Source organism: Triturus cristatus, chromosome 8 (assembly GCF_964204655.1).
Source record: "Triturus cristatus chromosome 8, aTriCri1.1, whole genome shotgun sequence".
Taxonomy (NCBI): domain Eukaryota; kingdom Metazoa; phylum Chordata; class Amphibia; order Caudata; family Salamandridae; genus Triturus; species Triturus cristatus.
This window is the reverse complement of record NC_140591.1, coordinates 735590298-735608213: the sequence shown is the minus strand read 5'-3', so window position 1 is coordinate 735608213 and position 17916 is coordinate 735590298. Positions and strand designations below refer to the sequence as shown.

Genomic DNA, 17916 nt, shown 5'->3' with positions numbered 1-17916 from the left:
ATGTCATGCATTTCTTCAGATTTGTTTCAACCATTTACCATTTATTGGAGAATCCCTACTTTTCAAGTGACTGCAAATGAAGTCATCTCTGGCACTTTTTGTGCAAAGTAAGAGACACACATGACACCTTTTTATAAAAGTCATCGGTTTCTTTGTTACTGTGTACTTTCAAAGCATGGGGCTTTCACACGTCAGGTAAACCTGATTACCACTACACAACAAAAGCAGATGCAGCTTTCTTATCTATGTCGTGATAGAACAGTTGTGAATTGAGTAGAAGAAGGGCCCTGATGTGATACTTATTACATGCAGCCTGTAAGATAGTCAAACATGCAGGCTAGGAAGGAAGATGCAAATATCAATGTATTAGAAAAACACCTAAAGGCGAGTGATATGCTTTCATTCATGCATGGCTAGGAAAAATCGCCATACTGTTGCAAACATTCTTACACCACCAACTGGAAATAAATGATTCTGACATTAAACGTAAAGGTGACAATGCATTTGTATCATCACCCTGAGAAGGATCATCTTGGAATTGAGCCGAGGGCCTCTGCACTCAAAGCCAGAAACACTCCACTAAAATAAGATTCCTGTTGGTGCCAACAATTCTCCATGTTAATGCTTGTTCTAGGTGAGCAGTGAACCGATTGCAGGGCTCTTTTGAAAGCAAGGTCTGAGAACCAACAGATACATCCACACGCCGATTACTTTAGTGTTTTGAGAGAATTCCCTTTCTTGGAACGAGATTGCATGAAATAATCTTCAGGGCTTGGACAATTCCATGGCAAAACGGCACCTATCAACATTGTAGCCAACACAATATAACAACTGTTTCTGCCCGGTTTCGAACCGGGGACCTTTCGCGTGTGAGGCGAACGTGATAACCACTACACTACAGAAACAGATACCTACAGTTGATTTTTCTGTAATGAAACTGCTCCGAACTGGCTATTCCATGGGCCTCTGGCTTTAGATTTCTTTCATGCAACCTGCCCGACATCCCTAGCTGAACGCTCGTACATGCCATGCAAGACCAGATGTTTGGTATTAGCTCAGACTGGGCAGGGCTGAAGCATGAGACTCTAGCAAAGAATTATCCACTACTGCAAAGAAAAAATTGATGTTGGTTTTGAAACGCAAACTTCAAAACAACTTGAAAAGAGTACCAAGAAAAGGGCTCGTCCGGGATTTGAACCCGGGACCTCTCGCACCCAAAGCGAGAATCATACCCCTAGACCAACGAGCCCTCAAAATCCTCTTACCTCTCAAAAGCTAATACCGGCTCTAAGCCCGCAATGAAGATCATGCTGGTATCTTTATGATGCTTGGTCTGTGAATACGCATGAAAGTCAGTCTCAACTTACCCTTTCTCAAACGATAGCACTATCATTTACAAGTGTCTCCTTTTATTCCGTCCCAGCTTTGGACACGTCTTACAGGAAGTCAGCCCTTATTTATATATTTCTTCAGTGGCTGAAGCTTAATGAGAAAGAGTAACAAGTTGTTCATAACAACATAAGAAACACATTGTGCATTTTCTCTTAAATACTCCTTCACTTTGTGCCAAAAGAAATACCAAGGTGAATACCTAGGCCACAGATTCAAGCTAAAGATCTTCCTGCTGAATGCAAGGCGCATTAAAAACTGCATATCGCTGGACTAAAGCATTCCTTGCATAGCCTCTAACATCATAACATAACTGAGCTGCTAGCAGCAAGCTAACCAATACCTTTCTGAAATGAGAATGACATGTGCTTATCTGCTCAATCAGTGCTCAATCAGGCTCGATCAGTCGAGATTTAGAAAAGGTGGAAAGGGTCCAAGTGGATGCCCCTTCCTTTTTAGGGTGGGTCCTGCTGACTATCATAGGATTGCTTGTAAAAGTGGCCAGGGTCAGAGGAAAAGCTGCCAACACTTCTTAGCGTTCTCTATAGATGCAGCCATTTTCTGTGACTGTAATTTCGGCCTTTTCCCAGAAGTCTCTATTCTGCCTATGCAAATTAACAAAAGCAGTGCTTATTCCTCACTTGCTCAAATGTCCTTCCTGTCCAGAAAGCTCTGATTAAGCATGCTTATTTTCTTTTTCTGGGATATTTTAAATTGTTTCGCTGTCCAGTCTGTGGCAGTAGAAAGCTGCTTATGATGCCAGGTTTTGATGAATCCCCAAGGTACAAGTACAGAGGAATATATCAGTCTCTAGGATATGGAACTTTTAGCTAACACATCACAATATGTGATGCTTGCCAAGAAAACACTACATTCTGGAGCGCTGATGATCAGAACATTCTGCTCCTGAAGGATAGAAAAGACAGCTTGATTGAAATAAAGTCTGTTTATATTGACGCTCTCTCTCTCCCTATATATACATACATGCATACACACACACACACAGGTATGTCATGCATTTCTTCAGATTTGTTTCAACCATTTACCATTTATTGGAGAATCCCTACTTTTCAAGTGACTGCAAATGAAGTCATCTCTGGCACTTTTTGTGCAAAGTAAGAGACACACATGACACCTTATTATAAAAGTCATCGGTTTCTTTGTTACTGTGTACTTTCAAAGCATGGGGCTTTCACACGTCAGGTAAACCTGATTACCACTACACAACAAAAGCAGATGCAGCTTTCTTATCTATGTCGTGATAGAACAGTTGTGAATTGAGTAGAAGAAGGGCCCTGATGTGATACTTATTACATGCAGCCTGTAAGATAGTCAAACATGCAGGCTAGGAAGGAAGATGCAAATATCAATGTATTAGAAAAACACCTAAAGGCGAGTGATATGCTTTCATTCATGCATGGCTAGGAAAAATCGCCATACTGTTGCAAACATTCTTACACCACCAACTGGAAATAAATGATTCTGACATTAAACGTAAAGGTGAGAATGCATTTGTATCATCACCTTGAGAAGGATCATCTTGGAATTGAGCCGAGGGCCTCTGCACTCAAAGCCAGAAACACTCCACTAAAATAAGATTCCTGTTGGTGCCAACAATTCTCCATGTTAATGCTTGTTCTAGGTGAGCAGTGAACCGATTACAGGGCTCTTTTGAAAGCAAGGTCTGAGAACCAACAGATACATCCACACGCCGATTACTTTAGTGTTTTGAGAGAATTCCCTTTCTTGGAACGAGATTGCATGAAATAATCTTCAGGGCTTGGACAATTCCATGGCAAAACGGCACCTATCAACATTGTAGCCAACACAATATAACAACTGTTTCTGCCCGGTTTCGAACCGGGGACCTTTCGCGTGTGAGGCGAACTTGATAACCACTACACTACAGAAACAGATACCTACAGTTGATTTTTCTGTAATGAAACTGCTCCGAACTGGCTATTCCATGGGCCTCTGGCTTTAGATTTCTTTCATGCAACCTGCCCGACATCCCTAGCTGAACGCTCGTACATGCCATGCAAGACCAGATGTTTGGTATTAGCTCAGACTGGGCAGGGCTGAAGCATGAGACTCTAGCAAAGAATTATCCACTACTGCAAAGAAAAAATTGATGTTGGTTTTGAAACGCAAACTTCAAAACAACTTGAAAAGAGTACCAAGAAAAGGGCTTGTCCGGGATTTGAACCCGGGACCTCTCGCACCCAAAGCGAGAATCATACCCCTAGACCAACGAGCCCTCAAAATTCTCTTACCTCTCAAAAGCTAATACCGGCTCTAAGCCCGCAATGAAGATCATGCTGGTATCTTTATGATGCTTGGTCTGTGAATACGCATGAAAGTCAGTCTCAACTTACCCTTTCTCAAACGATAGCACTATCATTTACAAGTGTCTCCTTTTATTCCGTCCCAGCTTTGGACACGTCTTACAGGAAGTCAGCCCTTATTTATATATTTCTGCAGTGGCTGAAGCTTAATGAGAAAGAGTAACAAGTTGTTCATAACAACATAAGAAACACATTGTGCATTTTCTCTCAAATACTCCTTCACTTTGTGCCAAAAGAAATACCAAGGTGAATACCTAGGCCACAGATTCAAGCTAAAGATCTTCCTGGTGAAGGCAAGGCGCAATAAAAACTGCATATCGCTGGACTAAAGCATTCCTTGCATAGCCTCTAACATCATAACATAACTGAGCTGCTAGCAGCAAGCTAACCAATACCTTTCTGAAATGAGAATGACATGTGCTTATCTGCTCAATCAGTGCTCAATTGGCTCGATCAGGCGAGATTTAGAAAAGGTGGAAAGGGTCCAAGTGGATGCCCCTTCCTTTTTAGGGTGGGTCCTGCTGACTATCATAGGATTGCTTGTAAAAGTGGCCAGGGTCAGAGGAAAAGCTGCCAACACTTCTTAGCGTTCTCTATAGATGCAGCCATTTTCTGTGACTGTAATTTCGGCCTTTTCCCAGAAGTCTCTATTCTGCCTATGCAAATTAACAAAAGCAGTGCTTATTCCTCACTTGCTCAAATGTCCTTCCTGTCCAGAAAGCTCTGATTAAGCATGCTTATTTTCTTTTTCTGGGATATTTTAAATTGTTTCGCTGTCCAGTCTGTGGCAGTAGAAAGCTGCTTATGATGCCAGGTTTTGATGAATCCCCAAGGTACAAGTACAGAGGAATATATCAGTCTCTAGGATATGGAACTTTTAGCTAACACATCACAATATGTGATGCTTGCCAAGAAAACACTACATTCTGGAGCGCTGATGATCAGAACATTCTGCTCCTGAAGGATAGAAAAGACAGCTTGATTGAAATAAAGTCTGTTTATATTGACGCTCTCTCTCTCCCTATATATACATACATGCGTACACACACACACACAGGTATGTCATGCATTTCTTCAGATTTGTTTCAACCATTTACCATTTATTGGAGAATCCCTACTTTTCAAGTGACTGCAAATGAAGTCATCTCTGGCACTTTTTGTGCAAAGTAAGAGACACACATGACACCTTTTTATAAAAGTCATCGGTTTCTTTGTTACTGTGTACTTTCAAAGCATGGGGCTTTCACACGTCAGGTAAACCTGATTACCACTACACAACAAAAGCAGATGCAGCTTTCTTATCTATGTCGTGATAGAACAGTTGTGAATTGAGTAGAAGAAGGGCCCTGATGTGATACTTATTACATGCAGCCTGTAAGATAGTCAAACATGCAGGCTAGGAAGGAAGATGCAAATATCAATGTATTAGAAAAACACCTAAAGGCGAGTGATATGCTTTCATTCATGCATGGCTAGGAAAAATCGCCATACTGTTGCAAACATTCTTACACCACCAACTGGAAATAAATGATTCTGACATTAAACGTAAAGGTGACAATGCATTTGTATCATCACCCTGAGAAGGATCATCTTGGAATTGAGCCGAGGGCCTCTGCACTCAAAGCCAGAAACACTCCACTAAAATAAGATTCCTGTTGGTGCCAACAATTCTCCATGTTAATGCTTGTTCTAGGTGAGCAGTGAACCGATTGCAGGGCTCTTTTGAAAGCAAGGTCTGAGAACCAACAGATACATCCACACGCCGATTACTTTAGTGTTTTGAGAGAATTCCCTTTCTTGGAACGAGATTGCATGAAATAATCTTCAGGGCTTGGACAATTCCATGGCAAAACGGCACCTATCAACATTGTAGCCAACACAATATAACAACTGTTTCTGCCCGGTTTCGAACCGGGGACCTTTCGCGTGTGAGGCGAACGTGATAACCACTACACTACAGAAACAGATACCTACAGTTGATTTTTCTGTAATGAAACTGCTCCGAACTGGCTATTCCATGGGCCTCTGGCTTTAGATTTCTTTCATGCAACCTGCCCGACATCCCTAGCTGAACGCTCGTACATGCCATGCAAGACCAGATGTTTGGTATTAGCTCAGACTGGGCAGGGCTGAAGCATGAGACTCTAGCAAAGAATTATCCACTACTGCAAAGAAAAAATTGATGTTGGTTTTGAAACGCAAACTTCAAAACAACTTGAAAAGAGTACCAAGAAAAGGGCTCGTCCGGGATTTGAACCCGGGACCTCTCGCACCCAAAGCGAGAATCATACCCCTAGACCAACGAGCCCTCAAAATTCTCTTACCTCTCAAAAGCTAATACCGGCTCTAAGCCCGCAATGAAGATCATGCTGGTATCTTTATGATGCTTGGTCTGTGAATACGCATGAAAGTCAGTCTCAACTTACCCTTTCTCAAACGATAGCACTATCATTTACAAGTGTCTCCTTTTATTCCGTCCCAGCTTTGGACACGTCTTACAGGAAGTCAGCCCTTATTTATATATTTCTTCAGTGGCTGAAGCTTAATGAGAAAGAGTAACAAGTTGTTCATAACAACATAAGAAACACATTGTGCATTTTCTCTTAAATACTCCTTCACTTTGTGCCAAAAGAAATACCAAGGTGAATACCTAGGCCACAGATTCAAGCTAAAGATCTTCCTGCTGAATGCAAGGCGCATTAAAAACTGCATATCGCTGGACTAAAGCATTCCTTGCATAGCCTCTAACATCATAACATAACTGAGCTGCTAGCAGCAAGCTAACCAATACCTTTCTGAAATGAGAATGACATGTGCTTATCTGCTCAATCAGTGCTCAATCAGGCTCGATCAGGCGAGATTTAGAAAAGGTGGAAAGGGTCCAAGTGGATGCCCCTTCCTTTTTAGGGTGGGTCCTGCTGACTATCATAGGATTGCTTGTAAAAGTGGCCAGGGTCAGAGGAAAAGCTGCCAACACTTCTTAGCGTTCTCTATAGATGCAGCCATTTTCTGTGACTGTAATTTCGGCCTTTTCCCAGAAGTCTCTATTCTGCCTATGCAAATTAACAAAAGCAGTGCTTATTCCTCACTTGCTCAAATGTCCTTCCTGTCCAGAAAGCTCTGATTAAGCATGCTTATTTTCTTTTTCTGGGATATTTTAAATTGTTTCGCTGTCCAGTCTGTGGCAGTAGAAAGCTGCTTATGATGCCAGGTTTTGATGAATCCCCAAGGTACAAGTACAGAGGAATATATCAGTCTCTAGGATATGGAACTTTTAGCTAACACATCACAATATGTGATGCTTGCCAAGAAAACACTACATTCTGGAGCGCTGATGATCAGAACATTCTGCTCCTGAAGGATAGAAAAGACAGCTTGATTGAAATAAAGTCTGTTTATATTGACGCTCTCTCTCTCCCTATATATACATACATGCATACACACACACACACAGGTATGTCATGCATTTCTTCAGATTTGTTTCAACCATTTACCATTTATTGGAGAATCCCTACTTTTCAAGTGACTGCAAATGAAGTCATCTCTGGCACTTTTTGTGCAAAGTAAGAGACACACATGACACCTTATTATAAAAGTCATCGGTTTCTTTGTTACTGTGTACTTTCAAAGCATGGGGCTTTCACACGTCAGGTAAACCTGATTACCACTACACAACAAAAGCAGATGCAGCTTTCTTATCTATGTCGTGATAGAACAGTTGTGAATTGAGTAGAAGAAGGGCCCTGATGTGATACTTATTACATGCAGCCTGTAAGATAGTCAAACATGCAGGCTAGGAAGGAAGATGCAAATATCAATGTATTAGAAAAACACCTAAAGGCGAGTGATATGCTTTCATTCATGCATGGCTAGGAAAAATCGCCATACTGTTGCAAACATTCTTACACCACCAACTGGAAATAAATGATTCTGACATTAAACGTAAAGGTGAGAATGCATTTGTATCATCACCTTGAGAAGGATCATCTTGGAATTGAGCCGAGGGCCTCTGCACTCAAAGCCAGAAACACTCCACTAAAATAAGATTCCTGTTGGTGCCAACAATTCTCCATGTTAATGCTTGTTCTAGGTGAGCAGTGAACCGATTACAGGGCTCTTTTGAAAGCAAGGTCTGAGAACCAACAGATACATCCACACGCCGATTACTTTAGTGTTTTGAGAGAATTCCCTTTCTTGGAACGAGATTGCATGAAATAATCTTCAGGGCTTGGACAATTCCATGGCAAAACGGCACCTATCAACATTGTAGCCAACACAATATAACAACTGTTTCTGCCCGGTTTCGAACCGGGGACCTTTCGCGTGTGAGGCGAACTTGATAACCACTACACTACAGAAACAGATACCTACAGTTGATTTTTCTGTAATGAAACTGCTCCGAACTGGCTATTCCATGGGCCTCTGGCTTTAGATTTCTTTCATGCAACCTGCCCGACATCCCTAGCTGAACGCTCGTACATGCCATGCAAGACCAGATGTTTGGTATTAGCTCAGACTGGGCAGGGCTGAAGCATGAGACTCTAGCAAAGAATTATCCACTACTGCAAAGAAAAAATTGATGTTGGTTTTGAAACGCAAACTTCAAAACAACTTGAAAAGAGTACCAAGAAAAGGGCTTGTCCGGGATTTGAACCCGGGACCTCTCGCACCCAAAGCGAGAATCATACCCCTAGACCAACGAGCCCTCAAAATTCTCTTACCTCTCAAAAGCTAATACCGGCTCTAAGCCCGCAATGAAGATCATGCTGGTATCTTTATGATGCTTGGTCTGTGAATACGCATGAAAGTCAGTCTCAACTTACCCTTTCTCAAACGATAGCACTATCATTTACAAGTGTCTCCTTTTATTCCGTCCCAGCTTTGGACACGTCTTACAGGAAGTCAGCCCTTATTTATATATTTCTGCAGTGGCTGAAGCTTAATGAGAAAGAGTAACAAGTTGTTCATAACAACATAAGAAACACATTGTGCATTTTCTCTCAAATACTCCTTCACTTTGTGCCAAAAGAAATACCAAGGTGAATACCTAGGCCACAGATTCAAGCTAAAGATCTTCCTGGTGAAGGCAAGGCGCAATAAAAACTGCATATCGCTGGACTAAAGCATTCCTTGCATAGCCTCTAACATCATAACATAACTGAGCTGCTAGCAGCAAGCTAACCAATACCTTTCTGAAATGAGAATGACATGTGCTTATCTGCTCAATCAGTGCTCAATTGGCTCGATCAGGCGAGATTTAGAAAAGGTGGAAAGGGTCCAAGTGGATGCCCCTTCCTTTTTAGGGTGGGTCCTGCTGACTATCATAGGATTGCTTGTAAAAGTGGCCAGGGTCAGAGGAAAAGCTGCCAACACTTCTTAGCGTTCTCTATAGATGCAGCCATTTTCTGTGACTGTAATTTCGGCCTTTTCCCAGAAGTCTCTATTCTGCCTATGCAAATTAACAAAAGCAGTGCTTATTCCTCACTTGCTCAAATGTCCTTCCTGTCCAGAAAGCTCTGATTAAGCATGCTTATTTTCTTTTTCTGGGATATTTTAAATTGTTTCGCTGTCCAGTCTGTGGCAGTAGAAAGCTGCTTATGATGCCAGGTTTTGATGAATCCCCAAGGTACAAGTACAGAGGAATATATCAGTCTCTAGGATATGGAACTTTTAGCTAACACATCACAATATGTGATGCTTGCCAAGAAAACACTACATTCTGGAGCGCTGATGATCAGAACATTCTGCTCCTGAAGGATAGAAAAGACAGCTTGATTGAAATAAAGTCTGTTTATATTGACGCTCTCTCTCTCCCTATATATACATACATGCATACACACACACACACAGGTATGTCATGCATTTCTTCAGATTTGTTTCAACCATTTACCATTTATTGGAGAATCCCTACTTTTCAAGTGACTGCAAATGAAGTCATCTCTGGCACTTTTTGTGCAAAGTAAGAGACACACATGACACCTTTTTATAAAAGTCATCGGTTTCTTTGTTACTGTGTACTTTCAAAGCATGGGGCTTTCACACGTCAGGTAAACCTGATTACCACTACACAACAAAAGCAGATGCAGCTTTCTTATCTATGTCGTGATAGAACAGTTGTGAATTGAGTAGAAGAAGGGCCCTGATGTGATACTTATTACATGCAGCCTGTAAGATAGTCAAACATGCAGGCTAGGAAGGAAGATGCAAATATCAATGTATTAGAAAAACACCTAAAGGCGAGTGATATGCTTTCATTCATGCATGGCTAGGAAAAATCGCCATACTGTTGCAAACATTCTTACACCACCAACTGGAAATAAATGATTCTGACATTAAACGTAAAGGTGAGAATGCATTTGTATCATCACCTTGAGAAGGATCATCTTGGAATTGAGCCGAGGGCCTCTGCACTCAAAGCCAGAAACACTCCACTAAAATAAGATTCCTGTTGGTGCCAACAATTCTCCATGTTAATGCTTGTTCTAGGTGAGCAGTGAACCGATTACAGGGCTCTTTTGAAAGCAAGGTCTGAGAACCAACAGATACATCCACACGCCGATTACTTTAGTGTTTTGAGAGAATTCCCTTTCTTGGAACGAGATTGCATGAAATAATCTTCAGGGCTTGGACAATTCCATGGCAAAACGGCACCTATCAACATTGTAGCCAACACAATATAACAACTGTTTCTGCCCGGTTTCGAACCGGGGACCTTTCGCGTGTGAGGCGAACTTGATAACCACTACACTACAGAAACAGATACCTACAGTTGATTTTTCTGTAATGAAACTGCTCCGAACTGGCTATTCCATGGGCCTCTGGCTTTAGATTTCTTTCATGCAACCTGCCCGACATCCCTAGCTGAACGCTCGTACATGCCATGCAAGACCAGATGTTTGGTATTAGCTCAGACTGGGCAGGGCTGAAGCATGAGACTCTAGCAAAGAATTATCCACTACTGCAAAGAAAAAATTGATGTTGGTTTTGAAACGCAAACTTCAAAACAACTTGAAAAGAGTACCAAGAAAAGGGCTTGTCCGGGATTTGAACCCGGGACCTCTCGCACCCAAAGCGAGAATCATACCCCTAGACCAACGAGCCCTCAAAATTCTCTTACCTCTCAAAAGCTAATACCGGCTCTAAGCCCGCAATGAAGATCATGCTGGTATCTTTATGATGCTTGGTCTGTGAATACGCATGAAAGTCAGTCTCAACTTACCCTTTCTCAAACGATAGCACTATCATTTACAAGTGTCTCCTTTTATTCCGTCCCAGCTTTGGACACGTCTTACAGGAAGTCGGCCCTTATTTATATATTTCTGCAGTGGCTGAAGCTTAATGAGAAAGAGTAACAAGTTGTTCATAACAACATAAGAAACACATTGTGCATTTTCTCTCAAATACTCCTTCACTTTGTGCCAAAAGAAATACCAAGGTGAATACCTAGGCCACAGATTCAAGCTAAAGATCTTCCTGGTGAAGGCAAGGCGCAATAAAAACTGCATATCGCTGGACTAAAGCATTCCTTGCATAGCCTCTAACATCATAACATAACTGAGCTGCTAGCAGCAAGCTAACCAATACCTTTCTGAAATGAGAATGACATGTGCTTATCTGCTCAATCAGTGCTCAATCAGGCTCGATCAGGCGAGATTTAGAAAAGGTGGAAAGGGTCCAAGTGGATGCCCCTTCCTTTTTAGGGTGGGTCCTGCTGACTATCATAGGATTGCTTGTAAAAGTGGCCAGGGTCAGAGGAAAAGCTGCCAACACTTCTTAGCTTTCTCTATAGATGCAGCCATTTTCTGTGACTGTAATTTCGGCCTTTTCCCAGAAGTCTCTATTCTGCCTATGCAAATTAACAAAAGCAGTGCTTATTCCTCACTTGCTCAAATGTCCTTCCTGTCCAGAAAGCTCTGATTAAGCATGCTTATTTTCTTTTTCTGGGATATTTTAAATTGTTTCGCTGTCCAGTCTGTGGCAGTAGAAAGCTGCTTATGATGCCAGGTTTTGATGAATCCCCAAGGTACAAGTACAGAGGAATATATCAGTCTCTAGGATATGGAACTTTTAGCTAACACATCACAATATGTGATGCTTGCCAAGAAAACACTACATTCTGGAGCGCTGATGATCAGAACATTCTGCTCCTGAAGGATAGAAAAGACAGCTTGATTGAAATAAAGTCTGTTTATATTGACGCTCTCTCTCTCCCTATATATACATACATGCATACACACACACACACAGGTATGTCATGCATTTCTTCAGATTTGTTTCAACCATTTACCATTTATTGGAGAATCCCTACTTTTCAAGTGACTGCAAATGAAGTCATCTCTGGCACTTTTTGTGCAAAGTAAGAGACACACATGACACCTTTTTATAAAAGTCATCGGTTTCTTTGTTACTGTGTACTTTCAAAGCATGGGGCTTTCACACGTCAGGTAAACCTGATTACCACTACACAACAAAAGCAGATGCAGCTTTCTTATCTATGTCGTGATAGAACAGTTGTGAATTGAGTAGAAGAAGGGCCCTGATGTGATACTTATTACATGCAGCCTGTAAGATAGTCAAACATGCAGGCTAGGAAGGAAGATGCAAATATCAATGTATTAGAAAAACACCTAAAGGCGAGTGATATGCTTTCATTCATGCATGGCTAGGAAAAATCGCCATACTGTTGCAAACATTCTTACACCACCAACTGGAAATAAATGATTCTGACATTAAACGTAAAGGTGACAATGCATTTGTATCATCACCCTGAGAAGGATCATCTTGGAATTGAGCCGAGGGCCTCTGCACTCAAAGCCAGAAACACTCCACTAAAATAAGATTCCTGTTGGTGCCAACAATTCTCCATGTTAATGCTTGTTCTAGGTGAGCAGTGAACCGATTGCAGGGCTCTTTTGAAAGCAAGGTCTGAGAACCAACAGATACATCCACACGCCGATTACTTTAGTGTTTTGAGAGAATTCCCTTTCTTGGAACGAGATTGCATGAAATAATCTTCAGGGCTTGGACAATTCCATGGCAAAACGGCACCTATCAACATTGTAGCCAACACAATATAACAACTGTTTCTGCCCGGTTTCGAACCGGGGACCTTTCGCGTGTGAGGCGAACGTGATAACCACTACACTACAGAAACAGATACCTACAGTTGATTTTTCTGTAATGAAACTGCTCCGAACTGGCTATTCCATGGGCCTCTGGCTTTAGATTTCTTTCATGCAACCTGCCCGACATCCCTAGCTGAACGCTCGTACATGCCATGCAAGACCAGATGTTTGGTATTAGCTCAGACTGGGCAGGGCTGAAGCATGAGACTCTAGCAAAGAATTATCCACTACTGCAAAGAAAAAATTGATGTTGGTTTTGAAACGCAAACTTCAAAACAACTTGAAAAGAGTACCAAGAAAAGGGCTCGTCCGGGATTTGAACCCGGGACCTCTCGCACCCAAAGCGAGAATCATACCCCTAGACCAACGAGCCCTCAAAATCCTCTTACCTCTCAAAAGCTAATACCGGCTCTAAGCCCGCAATGAAGATCATGCTGGTATCTTTATGATGCTTGGTCTGTGAATACGCATGAAAGTCAGTCTCAACTTACCCTTTCTCAAACGATAGCACTATCATTTACAAGTGTCTCCTTTTATTCCGTCCCAGCTTTGGACACGTCTTACAGGAAGTCAGCCCTTATTTATATATTTCTTCAGTGGCTGAAGCTTAATGAGAAAGAGTAACAAGTTGTTCATAACAACATAAGAAACACATTGTGCATTTTCTCTTAAATACTCCTTCACTTTGTGCCAAAAGAAATACCAAGGTGAATACCTAGGCCACAGATTCAAGCTAAAGATCTTCCTGCTGAATGCAAGGCGCATTAAAAACTGCATATCGCTGGACTAAAGCATTCCTTGCATAGCCTCTAACATCATAACATAACTGAGCTGCTAGCAGCAAGCTAACCAATACCTTTCTGAAATGAGAATGACATGTGCTTATCTGCTCAATCAGTGCTCAATCAGGCTCGATCAGGCGAGATTTAGAAAAGGTGGAAAGGGTCCAAGTGGATGCCCCTTCCTTTTTAGGGTGGGTCCTGCTGACTATCATAGGATTGCTTGTAAAAGTGGCCAGGGTCAGAGGAAAAGCTGCCAACACTTCTTAGCGTTCTCTATAGATGCAGCCATTTTCTGTGACTGTAATTTCGGCCTTTTCCCAGAAGTCTCTATTCTGCCTATGCAAATTAACAAAAGCAGTGCTTATTCCTCACTTGCTCAAATGTCCTTCCTGTCCAGAAAGCTCTGATTAAGCATGCTTATTTTCTTTTTCTGGGATATTTTAAATTGTTTCGCTGTCCAGTCTGTGGCAGTAGAAAGCTGCTTATGATGCCAGGTTTTGATGAATCCCCAAGGTACAAGTACAGAGGAATATATCAGTCTCTAGGATATGGAACTTTTAGCTAACACATCACAATATGTGATGCTTGCCAAGAAAACACTACATTCTGGAGCGCTGATGATCAGAACATTCTGCTCCTGAAGGATAGAAAAGACAGCTTGATTGAAATAAAGTCTGTTTATATTGACGCTCTCTCTCTCCCTATATATACATACATGCATACACACACACACACACAGGTATGTCATGCATTTCTTCAGATTTGTTTCAACCATTTACCATTTATTGGAGAATCCCTACTTTTCAAGTGACTGCAAATGAAGTCATCTCTGGCACTTTTTGTGCAAAGTAAGAGACACACATGACACCTTATTATAAAAGTCATCGGTTTCTTTGTTACTGTGTACTTTCAAAGCATGGGGCTTTCACACGTCAGGTAAACCTGATTACCACTACACAACAAAAGCAGATGCAGCTTTCTTATCTATGTCGTGATAGAACAGTTGTGAATTGAGTAGAAGAAGGGCCCTGATGTGATACTTATTACATGCAGCCTGTAAGATAGTCAAACATGCAGGCTAGGAAGGAAGATGCAAATATCAATGTATTAGAAAAACACCTAAAGGCGAGTGATATGCTTTCATTCATGCATGGCTAGGAAAAATCGCCATACTGTTGCAAACATTCTTACACCACCAACTGGAAATAAATGATTCTGACATTAAACGTAAAGGTGAGAATGCATTTGTATCATCACCTTGAGAAGGATCATCTTGGAATTGAGCCGAGGGCCTCTGCACTCAAAGCCAGAAACACTCCACTAAAATAAGATTCCTGTTGGTGCCAACAATTCTCCATGTTAATGCTTGTTCTAGGTGAGCAGTGAACCGATTACAGGGCTCTTTTGAAAGCAAGGTCTGAGAACCAACAGATACATCCACACGCCGATTACTTTAGTGTTTTGAGAGAATTCCCTTTCTTGGAACGAGATTGCATGAAATAATCTTCAGGGCTTGGACAATTCCATGGCAAAACGGCACCTATCAACATTGTAGCCAACACAATATAACAACTGTTTCTGCCCGGTTTCGAACCGGGGACCTTTCGCGTGTGAGGCGAACTTGATAACCACTACACTACAGAAACAGATACCTACAGTTGATTTTTCTGTAATGAAACTGCTCCGAACTGGCTATTCCATGGGCCTCTGGCTTTAGATTTCTTTCATGCAACCTGCCCGACATCCCTAGCTGAACGCTCGTACATGCCATGCAAGACCAGATGTTTGGTATTAGCTCAGACTGGGCAGGGCTGAAGCATGAGACTCTAGCAAAGAATTATCCACTACTGCAAAGAAAAAATTGATGTTGGTTTTGAAACGCAAACTTCAAAACAACTTGAAAAGAGTACCAAGAAAAGGGCTTGTCCGGGATTTGAACCCGGGACCTCTCGCACCCAAAGCGAGAATCATACCCCTAGACCAACGAGCCCTCAAAATTCTCTTACCTCTCAAAAGCTAATACCGGCTCTAAGCCCGCAATGAAGATCATGCTGGTATCTTTATGATGCTTGGTCTGTGAATACGCATGAAAGTCAGTCTCAACTTACCCTTTCTCAAACGATAGCACTATCATTTACAAGTGTCTCCTTTTATTCCGTCCCAGCTTTGGACACGTCTTACAGGAAGTCAGCCCTTATTTATATATTTCTGCAGTGGCTGAAGCTTAATGAGAAAGAGTAACAAGTTGTTCATAACAACATAAGAAACACATTGTGCATTTTCTCTCAAATACTCCTTCACTTTGTGCCAAAAGAAATACCAAGGTGAATACCTAGGCCACAGATTCAAGCTAAAGATCTTCCTGGTGAAGGCAAGGCGCAATAAAAACTGCATATCGCTGGACTAAAGCATTCCTTGCATAGCCTCTAACATCATAACATAACTGAGCTGCTAGCAGCAAGCTAACCAATACCTTTCTGAAATGAGAATGACATGTGCTTATCTGCTCAATCAGTGCTCAATTGGCTCGATCAGGCGAGATTTAGAAAAGGTGGAAAGGGTCCAAGTGGATGCCCCTTCCTTTTTAGGGTGGGTCCTGCTGACTATCATAGGATTGCTTGTAAAAGTGGCCAGGGTCAGAGGAAAAGCTGCCAACACTTCTTAGCGTTCTCTATAGATGCAGCCATTTTCTGTGACTGTAATTTCGGCCTTTTCCCAGAAGTCTCTATTCTGCCTATGCAAATTAACAAAAGCAGTGCTTATTCCTCACTTGCTCAAATGTCCTTCCTGTCCAGAAAGCTCTGATTAAGCATGCTTATTTTCTTTTTCTGGGATATTTTAAATTGTTTCGCTGTCCAGTCTGTGGCAGTAGAAAGCTGCTTATGATGCCAGGTTTTGATGAATCCCCAAGGTACAAGTACAGAGGAATATATCAGTCTCTAGGATATGGAACTTTTAGCTAACACATCACAATATGTGATGCTTGCCAAGAAAACACTACATTCTGGAGCGCTGATGATCAGAACATTCTGCTCCTGAAGGATAGAAAAGACAGCTTGATTGAAATAAAGTCTGTTTATATTGACGCTCTCTCTCTCCCTATATATACATACATGCATACACACACACACACAGGTATGTCATGCATTTCTTCAGATTTGTTTCAACCATTTACCATTTATTGGAGAATCCCTACTTTTCAAGTGACTGCAAATGAAGTCATCTCTGGCACTTTTTGTGCAAAGTAAGAGACACACATGACACCTTTTTATAAAAGTCATCGGTTTCTTTGTTACTGTGTACTTTCAAAGCATGGGGCTTTCACACGTCAGGTAAACCTGATTACCACTACACAACAAAAGCAGATGCAGCTTTCTTATCTATGTCGTGATAGAACAGTTGTGAATTGAGTAGAAGAAGGGCCCTGATGTGATACTTATTACATGCAGCCTGTAAGATAGTCAAACATGCAGGCTAGGAAGGAAGATGCAAATATCAATGTATTAGAAAAACACCTAAAGGCGAGTGATATGCTTTCATTCATGCATGGCTAGGAAAAATCGCCATACTGTTGCAAACATTCTTACACCACCAACTGGAAATAAATGATTCTGACATTAAACGTAAAGGTGACAATGCATTTGTATCATCACCCTGAGAAGGATCATCTTGGAATTGAGCCGAGGGCCTCTGCACTCAAAGCCAGAAACACTCCACTAAAATAAGATTCCTGTTGGTGCCAACAATTCTCCATGTTAATGCTTGTTCTAGGTGAGCAGTGAACCGATTGCAGGGCTCTTTTGAAAGCAAGGTCTGAGAACCAACAGATACATCCACACGCCGATTACTTTAGTGTTTTGAGAGAATTCCCTTTCTTGGAACGAGATTGCATGAAATAATCTTCAGGGCTTGGACAATTCCATGGCAAAACGGCAACTATCAACATTGTAGCCAACACAATATAACAACTGTTTCTGCCCGGTTTCGAACCGGGGACCTTTCGCGTGTGAGGCGAACGTGATAACCACTACACTACAGAAACAGATACCTACAGTTGATTTTTCTGTAATGAAACTGCTCCGAACTGGCTATTCCATGGGCCTCTGGCTTTAGATTTCTTTCATGCAACCTGCCCGACATCCCTAGCTGAACGCTCGTACATGCCATGCAAGACCAGATGTTTGGTATTAGCTCAGACTGGGCAGGGCTGAAGCATGAGACTCTAGCAAAGAATTATCCACTACTGCAAAGAAAAAATTGATGTTGGTTTTGAAA

The 17916-nt window shown here is 41.7% G+C and overlaps 7 non-coding genes across 7 annotated transcripts; all 7 read right to left on the bottom strand.

Annotated features, from left to right (window-relative positions):
- Positions 1–832: 832 nt before the first annotated feature.
- TRNAV-CAC (transfer RNA valine (anticodon CAC)) lies at positions 833–905 on the bottom strand. The gene has a single exon. It is a non-coding gene; the product is annotated as a tRNA-Val (tRNA).
- Positions 906–1177: 272 nt separating this feature from the next.
- Positions 1178–1249, bottom strand: TRNAP-UGG (transfer RNA proline (anticodon UGG)). The gene has a single exon. It is a non-coding gene; the product is annotated as a tRNA-Pro (tRNA).
- A 4376-nt stretch (positions 1250–5625) lies between these two features.
- TRNAV-CAC (transfer RNA valine (anticodon CAC)) lies at positions 5626–5698 on the bottom strand. Its single transcript has one exon. It is a non-coding gene; the product is annotated as a tRNA-Val (tRNA).
- Positions 5699–5970: 272 nt separating this feature from the next.
- TRNAP-UGG (transfer RNA proline (anticodon UGG)) lies at positions 5971–6042 on the bottom strand. Its single transcript has one exon. It is a non-coding gene; the product is annotated as a tRNA-Pro (tRNA).
- Positions 6043–12815: 6773 nt separating this feature from the next.
- Positions 12816–12888, bottom strand: TRNAV-CAC (transfer RNA valine (anticodon CAC)). The gene has a single exon. It is a non-coding gene; the product is annotated as a tRNA-Val (tRNA).
- A 272-nt stretch (positions 12889–13160) lies between these two features.
- On the bottom strand, positions 13161–13232 carry TRNAP-UGG (transfer RNA proline (anticodon UGG)). The gene has a single exon. It is a non-coding gene; the product is annotated as a tRNA-Pro (tRNA).
- Positions 13233–17610: 4378 nt separating this feature from the next.
- TRNAV-CAC (transfer RNA valine (anticodon CAC)) lies at positions 17611–17683 on the bottom strand. Its single transcript has one exon. It is a non-coding gene; the product is annotated as a tRNA-Val (tRNA).
- Between the last annotated feature and the right edge of the window lie 233 nt (positions 17684–17916).